Raw genomic sequence first — 12079 nt, 5'->3', positions numbered from 1 at the left:
TGCATGCTACTTTTTATCATCACGTCTGGAGAATCTGATGAAGCTGGAATTTATGATAGCCCGCGTAAGCAAAAATATTTATTGAGAATGGACTCGACTGTAGACAATCAGACAACACCACATGACACCTCGGGCTACGTGGTCTACATGCCGCTGTGATTAAAGGGATGATACAGTATTGGTGGAGATGAGGAGTGGGCGTTTAACTTCTTGTGAGATAGCAAAAAACCACTTATGAAATACTATAGAACAAACTATTTTAAGAGGAATTCAAAGTTTATTCGATGGAAATCGATTTTGGAATGGCTGAAACATAAACACACACACACACACACACACACACACACACACACACACACACAATGTAAAACAAAGTGATCGTAATGAAAGATGGGTCACAACTGTTGTTAGAATTGCTCTTTTTGGAAAGCCATTTTAAAACCAATTTTCATTAGAAATTTTAAGCTCTTTCATGTTTTATAAGACGTTTCTCGTCATCTCGCTAAAAGAAATACAGAAACCTGACTTTAGGTCTTAACCCAAACTTTGTGATCCTTTTAATGTGTATTTAGTAGCCTGAAGAGATATATTTACATTGAATTGAATTGAATTGAATTGAATAACTGAAACTGCACTGGTCTTACACTCGAGACACAGTGAACAGTTCCAGCACGTTTATTTTCATATTTGACTTGTCATCGAGATACATAAAAAAAAAGAATACAAACCAAGCAAGATACAAAATATGATATGAATTGGGTCATGAACAGAAAGTGTGTCAGCATACATAGTGGACATAAGACAATTCTCTATAACTTGTGAAATATGATGGAACCGCAAAAGTAAAGCTTGTAAACGCAGGTTCCAGGAAAAAATACGAATGTAAATTTGCCATGCAATCAATGGAGATAGGATACAAAGTAATAATGACGAAATTATATGAAAGCTAAAATATCAAGGAACAAAGGGAAGAAGAAATAGAAGAGAAGAAAAAGAAAAAGGAAATAAAAAAGAACCCAAAGAATAAGAACTGAGTGAAAAAATAGCATACAGATACACAAGTATACGAGCACATGTCTAGAATCAAATTCATAACGAGTTCAAAATGCAAATACAGGTAAAGATGCAGTGATTATATAATGGGAGCATAAACCAGAAGTAAATCGATCATACACTGCAGGTTGATCCGCCATACTTTGAATGGGGATACTGCAGATAACATATTTAAAAATTCTAATCATACATATAGGCCTACTACTAAGCAAATAACAATACCTTGAGGCACGTATTCAAAAAGCAAGGTGACAATCATTTTGAGATGTACAACACAGAACAGACACTTATGCAAATTTAAACAACAACACAAAAGCAACGAATTAAACAAGCACCAAATACGATTTGCAAGTAATCTAAAATAAATTCGCAAGCGGACAACATTCTTTTACACTTTGAAATTCAGTAAAATATTCAGTGTGTTTGAATTTTTGATTTTTTTTTTTTTTCATTTTGAAATGATGTTTTCTGTAACTCCTTTATTGATCTGTTTCGGTTTCCGTCTTCTTATTGCTATAATATTGTGTTTATAGTATGAAGTCCCCTCAGCACTTTTATACATGACATTTATTGGATGAAGGCAAAAGCTATAGAAACGGATATCCCTGTCCAAAGATGAATTATGGAATTAAGAATATATGAATGCACAAAAAACAACAACGATAGCTCCATTAAGTGCTCTTGTATTATGTCCGTTCCAAGATTTAGGACCTAAAAATATAACAAAGATGGAAGTGGAGGTGACAGGAAATGGATATCGGCCAAAGTTGAGATAGCTGACAATGGCACGGTGAAGAGTGAAAGTCTCAATTCCACTTGCTATATCCCCTTCAAATGAATCGTTCCAAAAAGTAGCAATCAAATTAATTCATCATTATATGAAGATTTGTAATGGGCCTTACCTCAAAGGGGAAATCAGCGGTTGACAAGTTAGCATAATAGTTGGCAGGGATTTTCTACTAATATTGTGCCTCAGTAATAACCCTCTGATATTGCTATTGACTATTTATGAAAATTGAAAGCGGGTAAAATCATAAGAAATGATTACTTTTGGTTTTACAGTCAGACTGTCAAGCGCTATATTACGCTGGGTTATGATTGACGGTGTCAAACAACATGGATTTATAGGAGATTCATTCATAAACCATACTGTAACACATTTTATGATCCTAATGTTTGAACTGCCTGAATTTTATTTCGCCTGTCATTACATGGGTAATATTTCAGACAGACGTAATTAAGTCCAGACAAAAACGTGATATTAAGTGTCAAACATCAGTGGCAGGCATGTTAAGAAAGTGAAACATAACTTTTCCGCCCTTTTGAAACTTTGATTGACGGCAACCATCGACATTAAAGTTTTAATTTCACTTTGCTTTGACGTTTGGGAGATGTTGGAAATAGAGTTTAATGTCAAAATGGTTCATTCGCTGCGAAGAAGACTTAAATCCAAAATATTATTGCCACGGTCGGGTGCTGATTTTTGGCCTAAATATACTTCTGTTGGCTTTTGGTCGTATATTATGCGCAACTCAGCCATATGCGTGACGACTGTTTCAGTAAATGCGTTAACGTATTTACCATCGGAAAATATGATTTTGCTTGGTAAAATGTTTTAATTACGGTAGCTCTTTGCAGCAAGGCAATTTGTAACCATAACAGAAGACTATTCATGATCAGTGCATGACACTAGGTAAAAAAAAAAAAAAACCTTTAAACTTTTAGAGAACTTCTAGAAACTTTAATAGGCGTGTACCACCTGTTGTGTTCTGCATAAGCTTTAATAGAAATTGCAATAGCTCGAATGCAAAGTTTCTGAAAGTTATCAAAGACATTTGCCTTTTTTACCGTTAGATATCCCCATTGGATGGTTTTCGACATGATTGTATTTTTAGACGTAGCCTTCGTTTCCGCACACGCTATTTTTAGCAGCTTTTAATGACTGATTGATGAAAACATATTATAACTATCATCGACTCTGATAATTTCAAGATCTTTAACTGCTGTGGGTGTTGTTTGTTGCCAGCACGCCAGCTTTCGGTGTTTCTCTTTTCTTCGGAAATTTGGGCAAGCATTGGTGTTGCGATGAATTCTTCAAAAGACTCTGTTTTCGTCAACAGCAGTGAAAATGTTCTTGAGACATGGATGGGTGACAGTCTAGCTGTTGTGCTCGTTCTGTGTCTTTCCGTCGTTCTCTCTACCTCATTAAACATCTTTACCGTTGTAGTTTTAAACACGAGGACAATCTTCAACGAACTTGACGCTTTTCTGTTGAAATTACTCTCCGTAAACGACATCACACTATCGCGTACAGGCGCCACCTCGCCACTGGTTCTTCAAGGTGTGTTTAACATTCCGGGGCAAGTCTTGTATTTGGTTGTTTAAGGTACGCTACACGAAATTTCACTTAAGAGTATTCTAACCTTAAAGGGACTGTACAGTACTGGTTGAGGTAAGGGATTCACGTTTTGAACACTTCTAAGTGAGATAATGATAAACCTCTTATGAAATTTGAAAGAGCATGTAATTTCAAGAAGGATTCAACGTTTATTTGATGAAAATTGGTTTTGAAATGGCCGAGATATCCAAAAAAGTGATAATAATAAAAGGCGACAGGCCACAACTTTATTAGTATCTCTTTGTTTCACGTTGTTTTTGGATATCTCAGCCATTTCAAAACCGATTTTCGTCAAATAAACGTTTGATACCCTTTAGAATTGCATGCTCTTTGACATCTCATAGAGTGGTTTCTGAATATCTCGCAAAACGTTAAAAGCTAAATCCTCACCTCGACCAGAACTGTACACACCCTTTAAACATTTACCACTACTGCATGATCCTTCGGCCGCTGGCCTACTTAAGGTTGATCTCTGGCAAAAGTATAATAGTAGAGCAGATAAGTCGAAAAATTGTGCAAAATTTGACTATAAGCATGAAACTTTCACCAGTGTTAGTACATGTTATAAGATTCATTTTAAGATCGGGAGGTAAGTCTGAATTGACCTCTGATGACCTCTAAAGGTCAATGACCTTAAAATTTGATAAAAATTGATTTTTTGCGTCATTGATTAATGTTAAATATGGTAATGATGTACTAAAAACTCATTTTTGATACAGTGGAATTGTCTTCATGTTCCATAGAACCCTGACAGGTTTCTACCTTTGATCTCTCATGACCTCCAGAGGTCAATGACCTTAAAACTGGATAAAAATTAATATTTTGCGTCATTGATTAATATCAAATATGGTAATGATGTACTAAAAACTCATTTTTGTTACAGTGGAATTGTTGTCATGTTCCATAGAACCCTGACAGGTTTCTATCTTTGACCTCTGATGACCTCCAGAGGTCAATGACCTTAAAATTGGATAAGAATTAATATTTTGCGTCATTGATTAATGCTAAATATGATAATGATGTACTAAAAACTCATTTTGTTACAGTGGGATTGTCTTCATGTTCCATAGAACCCTGACAGGTTTCTACCTTTGACCTCTGATGACCTCCAGAGGTCAATGACCTCAAAATTTGATTAAAATTGATATTTTGCGTCATTGATTAATGTTAAATATGGTAATGATGTACTAAAAACTCATTTTTCTTACAGTGGAATTGTCTTCATGTTCCATAGATCCTTGACAGGTTTCTACCTTTGACCTCTGATGACCTCCAGAGGTCAATTATTGACCTCAAATTATCAGAATTTTGATATTTGGTGCAATTGGTTGATGATAAACATAACCATGTCCTAAAAATTCATTTGTGTTACAACTGAATCGTTTCCCTATTCCTCAGATCTAGGGAAATTATTTACACGTCTCTGCCTTTGACCTCTGAGGAGTGTGACAGGTCAATGACCTCAAAATATCAAAATATTGATATTTGATGTATATTCAATGGTTAACTGTATACCTGGTGTGCAATCATGCATTATGCTATTAGCATTTATACTACATTGTACAAGAAGTGTCTTCTCATTCCACAGAACATTGGTCATTACCCTGTGTATATCCAGCTTTTACCTCTAAGGTCAATGTGAGGTCAGACTTTTAGAATGTCACTAAAAATTTGTGTAGGATTGCAAATATTGATGTTTGGCTTCATTGCTTTAATCCTAAATGTTTAATCATGTACAAATCACGCCTTGACGTTGTAATCAAAGTATGTATGCACATTCTACAAAGCATTGGTTCATAGTAACAGGTCTCAGGAATGTGAGCGGTCAATTACTTCAGAAATAAAGCTTACGTGTCTTCAGTGATGGCAGTGACCTCAAATATAATATTAATGTTTTGGTTAGTTATGCAGACTAGCTTGCATGAAATTATGTGCAGCATTATCCAATTTGCACTGGACAAAATTTGTACGCTTAAACATGGAAGGTGGGGAGAGGAGTACATTTAATTATTTTGGGTTGATGCTTAATAGTTTGTGAACAGGCATATAGCAAAGTCCCTTGAACTGGATGAAAGGGTGACTGATGCTAGCCAGAAAACAACAGGCCCACCTCATCAGATGTACGTCACGAGTCACACAACCCAGCTCGTGAGTTACGCAGCCCATGAGTCATACATCCCGTGACCTAAGCACTAGATAAACAAGGTCAATGAGCTCGACATCAAATATAAAAGGCCCACAAGCTGTGCGGTCCGCGAGCTCGACACTCGAGGAAAACAAGGCCCACGAGATTGATATATGTATTACATCAGAAAGCTTAATCTATTCAGTGTAGGTCTTGTGGACCTCCCCCTCCCCCCCCCCCCCCCCCCCCCATGTGTCGGACTCTTATGGGCCTGGTTTGCCTAAGTGTCAAGCTCATGGGCAATGCTACCTAGTTTCGAGCTGGCGGGCCTGTGTTGGTCAGTGTCAAGCTCGTGGGCTGTATGGTTCCGGTGAATGACTCATGGTCCTGGAGCATATAGTGACGTCATGGACCATCTGGAAAGCGACATAGTGTGAGGCATAACATGCATTCCACATGAAGCAACCCTGTGTCTTGCAACTTGCTATATTGTCATCCAATTAAGTTTGGGTCATTACGTCAGGCAATTTTGGGCACTTTTTCAATGACCTATTTAGGAACCTCAATTCCAAATAGTGGAGCTACTATTTACTCTAATTGTCTTCTTTATGCTCGATACTCCTTAACACTTGGGCCTGGCCAAGAGTTGTGCCCCCATGCCCAAATATTGGTTGTTTCCAATATGCCGCCATCCGGTTTGCATATAATGTGTGAATCAGGGTACGCTGGCAGCGGGTAATATCACTCACCTGCATGATCCGGTTAAGACTCTCTGCCAGCAAGTGATGATTCCGTGTAACCTGCTGAAATTGGTCTAGATCTGTACCCTCGAGCTCTTTCAAGACAGGCCAGCATCTACGTCTTCAGTGAAGCACGCGGTCGACACACAGATCTCCTCCACGACTAAACTGGATAGACATCCCGAGGTCAGACCAGCGTTCTCAGAGGTGCACAGCCACTGTATGCGATCATCAGAGTCTTCCTATGGCAATATCTAAACAGTTTGGGTGAAGGCAAGCTTGTCTCTATGATGAGTGCATTGCATATAGAGTACAGGATGCACGAGATGATAAGAAAGCTTCTTTTTGACTCGCGGGATAGGTTACAAGCCTTTCTCAGGCAGAGGTTCTGAATTATCGGGTCGTGCTCAGTCTGCACACAGTGAGCTGAACACCATATCAAGTATACGTGTGTAATGATTGTGTGTAATATGGGGAAAATGCATGGAAAAATCAAAATACATGTTTATGTATTTTACGTGGAATCAGTTCCTGTCTGTTGTCTTGGAAGAAATGCATCAATCTTGCAATGTTGCTGTTTATCATTTTCCCTCTCCATCACGAGTTTATATGGAACTTGTTGATCAAAGGTTTTGTGATGTCGGAAAATGCGAGGCTGTACTGCAGGTGGCCTATTGAAGGTGGCGTGTAATTTGTTTTTCACAGTAATTGGCATGTTCAACAGACTGTAACTCACCAAGATGCCTCTTGAAATGTTTTGAAAAACTTCTGCTTGATTTTACATGAGCGGATGATTATCAGTTGTCTTTCTGCATTTTCATCTTGTGTGAAACAAAGTATTATTTCTCTTCAAATGATAGCGTGCCAAGTAATCTGCACTTACTGTTGGTGCTCTATCGGCCCTATAAGACATTCAAACCCACCTTCAGCCTAGACATCCGTAGGCGTTGTGGTGTCGAGCGGGATCTGAACATCTCTCATGAAGCGAGACTTCTCTTTTCTTTTCTTTTCCCCACTAACAATGTGAAACAAAGATATCCGTAGGCGTTGTGGTATGTAGACGTGGTAGAGCGAGACTTCTCTTCTCTTTTCTTTTCTTTTCCCCACTAACAATAGTCCAGGCTAGGCTCCATTAGAAAGTGCACCCGACCTTGGTTTTTGATATATACAATGTTTTTTGATGGTTTCTTGTCAAATCGAGGGTGCTGATTCCAAATCCGATTGATGCCACTCGCGTAACCTTGAGCATTTTCGGCAAAATGCAAAAATCCAAAATGGCCGCCAGATATGCTAATTTGGCCGTGATAATCACAATAATGTGCATTCTGTGACCAATTATTCCACCAAACTTTGTACATTTCTGTTCCTAGAGCTACTCCATGTGCATTTGCAACAGAATTTTCATTTCATATAGGTTCATTTGGTATTCAAAGCTCATTTTCAATTCAAAATGGCCGCCATTCCTATGCTCATGTACAATATGAATGACAAAAAGTATGCATGGAAATATGTAACAAATTTACTGTATTTTCAGTTCCGTACCTATGCTGTTATAAAGTGTTGCATGTGCAATGCAAATCTGATGAGTGCCGCTAGCAAAACAAGCAAGCAAACAAACTAACAAACAGAAAACATATTGTTTGTAGGCTTATATATTCTTCTTAAAACAAAACTTCAAAATGGATGCCACTCATATTCCTCTGTACAATATGAACGGCAAAATGCACATGGCAATAAACAAATTTTCTTTTTTGTTTTCTGTCATGCAGCTGCACTGGTTATCAATTTGGGTGCTGATTATAAATCAGAAGGTTGTCACTAACTAACATAACAAAAAGCTGTTTTAGTTGTGATGCAAACATCCAAATTTGCTACATTGTATCTCAATCTGGATTTTCCCCTAGGAATTGGGGAAAAACCCACCAAAACTTGAATTGACGCCAAAATCAAGATCTTTTATCAGAAATTATTAGATATGAAAATCTCATACTTATTTGCCTTGAGATGTTCAACATCATAATATTCACTGTGTTTATTGAATTAAAAGGCTAAATCTTAGATGATGACACAAATGAAATTTCGAAATAACTGTTCTGTTCTACATTATCTAAAAGCGATATTACACAAACTCTTCAACCCCCTCATCCGAGAAAGAACATGAGGCAGGGGAAAGTGGAACCAGGGGACCACCTCGCTTCCTTTCGTCAAATCTCTGAAATTAAAAAAAAAAAAAAATACGCCCCACATTTTGCCATGTTAACCCAGAATAATGATTTGCTTGAAAACACAAATGACAAATGACCTTCTGTCTTATCTGTATATCGTAGATAAGATTTACCACTGGCTCTGTGATTGCATGATTTTCGCTACTTGCTCAAGGCTGGTTAAAATGTAACAGCATGGACAAGTGTGTTTGAAGGATTACAAAGAGTTTGGTAAAGTATCGCTAGTGGTACCACTATATATATATATTTTTTTACTTTATTATAGTAAACAGAAAGTCCATCACACCACAGTAGTCCTATTTTGAAATATCCAAGATGATTTTGTATTTGTCTAGGAATACAATCACTTTGCAGGGGCGGATCCAGGAATTCTGTAAAGGGGGGGGGGGGGGCGTGACTAATATTTCTGGCGCACTTCCGGTTTCATTTATTTTTTTTATTTCTTTTGTTTTTCACGAAAAATAAAGGGGGGCGTGGCGCCGGTTTGCGCCCCCCCCCCCCCCCCCTCCCTCCTCTGGATACGCCACTGCTTGTAATGGAATTGACCGCATATGATGCTGCCACTGTAAAAGTGACCTCATTTTCTGTCTGGACATGAGTACTTTTGCTCACACCTTTCCTTCAATGATGAGTTGTGGAATCATGGAATATTTACCAATGTTAATATAACGCAGAAGATTCATGATGAATGTACGTGTAATGGGTCCATTTCAGTCAAGGGGCTTGTTTTACACATGTTTGCCCCACCTCTGTTGCTGCCCAACCCTCGGTTCCGCGACCCCTGCAATCCTGCAATTGTCTTACAAGGGGAAGCGTTTTGTCTGACAAGTTTGTCTGACAAATTTACTCTCAGCCAATCAGATACAAGGATTTTAGTAGCTTATAACAGCTTGTCAAAAAAAAATCTGACAAAACGCTTCATGAAATGCCTCCCCCCCCCCCCCCGAACAACCTGCCATCAATGCGTTTGAAATCCCACAAGCAATCTATAGATTTCCCTCCTTCGCTTCAAAGCTTTGACCCCAAAACAGGGTGGTGCAGATGTTGGTCTGATGTCACCTCTGATACCACCCAAGTTACAAAGCCAAAGGGCTTCAAAGGGTGGTGAAGCAAGTCTTTGATGTCTTCATCCTGTTTCTATGGCCAAAAAAAAAAAATCACCCTCTGACCCCAGAGGAAGTACTGAACATAATCAGATGTGGTTGCAATTAAGGCAATTGCAGGACTGATATGCATCTTTAGCATGAGAATCTTGCAAATTTGGGGCTGATGTCACCTGCTGCCAAATATCCAATTAAAGAGATCTTTAAAGACAATAAAAATGAAGAAAATAAAGTTTGCTCGATAATATCAAGGTGTTACTCCTAAAATTATATCATAACAAAGCGATGGAGGTTATTATCCATTTAAAACTTGCCTCAGAACTCCCCCCCCCCCCTCCAACTTCTTGCTGGAAAAAAAGCTACATTGTGAAGGGTTATTCATCGTTTATCTTCGGGTCTGTGGCCAAGAGTTGGGAATGACTGTTGCATTTTTCCCCCCATAATCCAACAGGTGTTCGTAATGAAGTTATCATCCACAGTGACACCCTACCTTTGGATATGGACTCCAAACATACACTGTATGGTGGTTAATGCATGTAGGAAGTAATAAATTAGGACGTCAGGGGAGTGTATACACTTTGATGCTTTAGCTCTTCTCTCCTCTTGGTATTTTTTTCCTTAAATACTGTCATATTTATAGGTCATCCTTGAGATGTAGCCTGAATTCAAGACTGCAGTTGTTGATCTTGTTTGGTATCATGTACTTTCTTAATAGTCTTACATAGGAGAAGTAATGACTTTTTAATCAGAACAGATTGAGAACAGATGCAAGGGAGAAGATAATTGTACACTATGATCATATAGAAACAAGGGCCCAGAATTCAATAAAAATGTTGAGTAACAAGAGAGAGGTACAGAATTTGAACCATGCAACATGGTTAGCATGCAGTGATGAATGACTGTGGAAGAGCCATCTTGGGCATGTGACAGGTGGAGGGGGTGGGAATGGGGGTGGGGGAGTGCACCCATTTCCACCCTGTCCCATTCCCTCTGACATCCTCCTCAGGAGACCCCTCTTTTCTCTCTTCTTTTCTATCCCTTCCTCTCCCCCTCTCTTTCTCTTCTTTTTTTCTCTCTCTCCTCTATTTCTCTCTCCCTCTGGTCTTCACCCCAGGAATGGTTGGGGGGGGGGGGGGGAGGGTTGAGGGGAAGGATACCTCCAGGTTAAGGTCACCTGTGTGACCCTGTTGAGGACACATGCAGACAGGAGAAGACAGACTTTTGGCAAGAAACCCTTCTCTTTGGCTGGTAACTCAGCAGCTTCTAGGCATTACCACCTTCTTTCTTACTCTTTGGGTGTGTGTTCCATCTCGTTCAAACTTTATTCTTGTAGAAGATGAGAGTGCTTCCGAATGCACTCCCAGTTGGAAAATTTGATTTTCCAGCCTGTGAGGACTGCAATAGCGCAGTGCTTTATAGTGCACTCGAGACTCTGCACCCCCCCCCCCCCCCTTCCCCAGTCAGGTCAGATTTCTTGCTACTTTTCCAACTTAGGCCTACTCTATTTCTTTTCAAAGGAGGTCATTAAACAGTGCACCAAGTGTTTATTTATGCCATGAATGCTGCATCCTTGTGTGTATAATGTTTGAAATTGGACCATTTGTGCTTGTTGTTGATGATTCTGGTTAAAAGTAGAAGTACAGAAGTTACTGTTGTAGCAAATGCAGGCAATGAGAAGTGATGATCCCTGATCAGGACAGTTGTTTAGCAATTGCTGGTCACAGGTTTGGTTAAGCAAAAATTCAAATGAAATATGTGTGAAGAATGCATGAGGGTCTGCAGGCAGAGACTAACAGTTGTCTATACAACTTTGTACATCTCTAGCCCAGGGTATACATGCAGTTCTCATGTTCATGTTGATAGAATTTCTAAAATCCTTTTCCCATTTGCCCTTAACATAATGCAGAGAGAAGTTTGAGAAATGTTTCTGAGTGTGAACAGAAAATTGGATAATAACACGTTTGAACTCGATGGCCTGCAAAGAGTTTGTCTGACAATCTGGAGTGAGATATCGAGTGACATTCTCCCCAACCAGACTTGTGAGTGATAGAGACTTAAATAGGATTGCATAGTTTTCCCCTCCGTGTGGAGATGGATGCAGACAATACAGGAAACGGAGGAGAACATGATGAAAAGTTGAAAGGGAAACAATCTATTTGGGACGTGTCTGTGTGAGTCACATATCACAGAGTGTGACTCCATGAAAGACATTTTTGCCAAGGAGTTCCCTTTCTTGTTTTAGCCCTTTGCTTTTGTCTCATCCGTGGGCACTGTTGGATTTAACCTTCTCGGTGCTGGGACCTCAATAAGGTCTTGATGCATTGTATACAAGCAAAAAGGCATTGACATTGATCGAATTAATGCTCTACAGAGCTGCAAACATGTACCTTGTATGTTTTAGTATTTTTTTCCCTCTATCAACAAAGATATCAACT

This window comes from Diadema antillarum, unplaced genomic scaffold (assembly GCF_040938485.1).
Source record: "Diadema antillarum isolate AM-2024a unplaced genomic scaffold, OU_Dant_1.0 scf00000180, whole genome shotgun sequence".
NCBI classification, from domain to species: Eukaryota; Metazoa; Echinodermata; class Echinoidea; order Diadematoida; family Diadematidae; genus Diadema; species Diadema antillarum.
Note: the sequence above shows the minus strand (reverse complement) of the source record.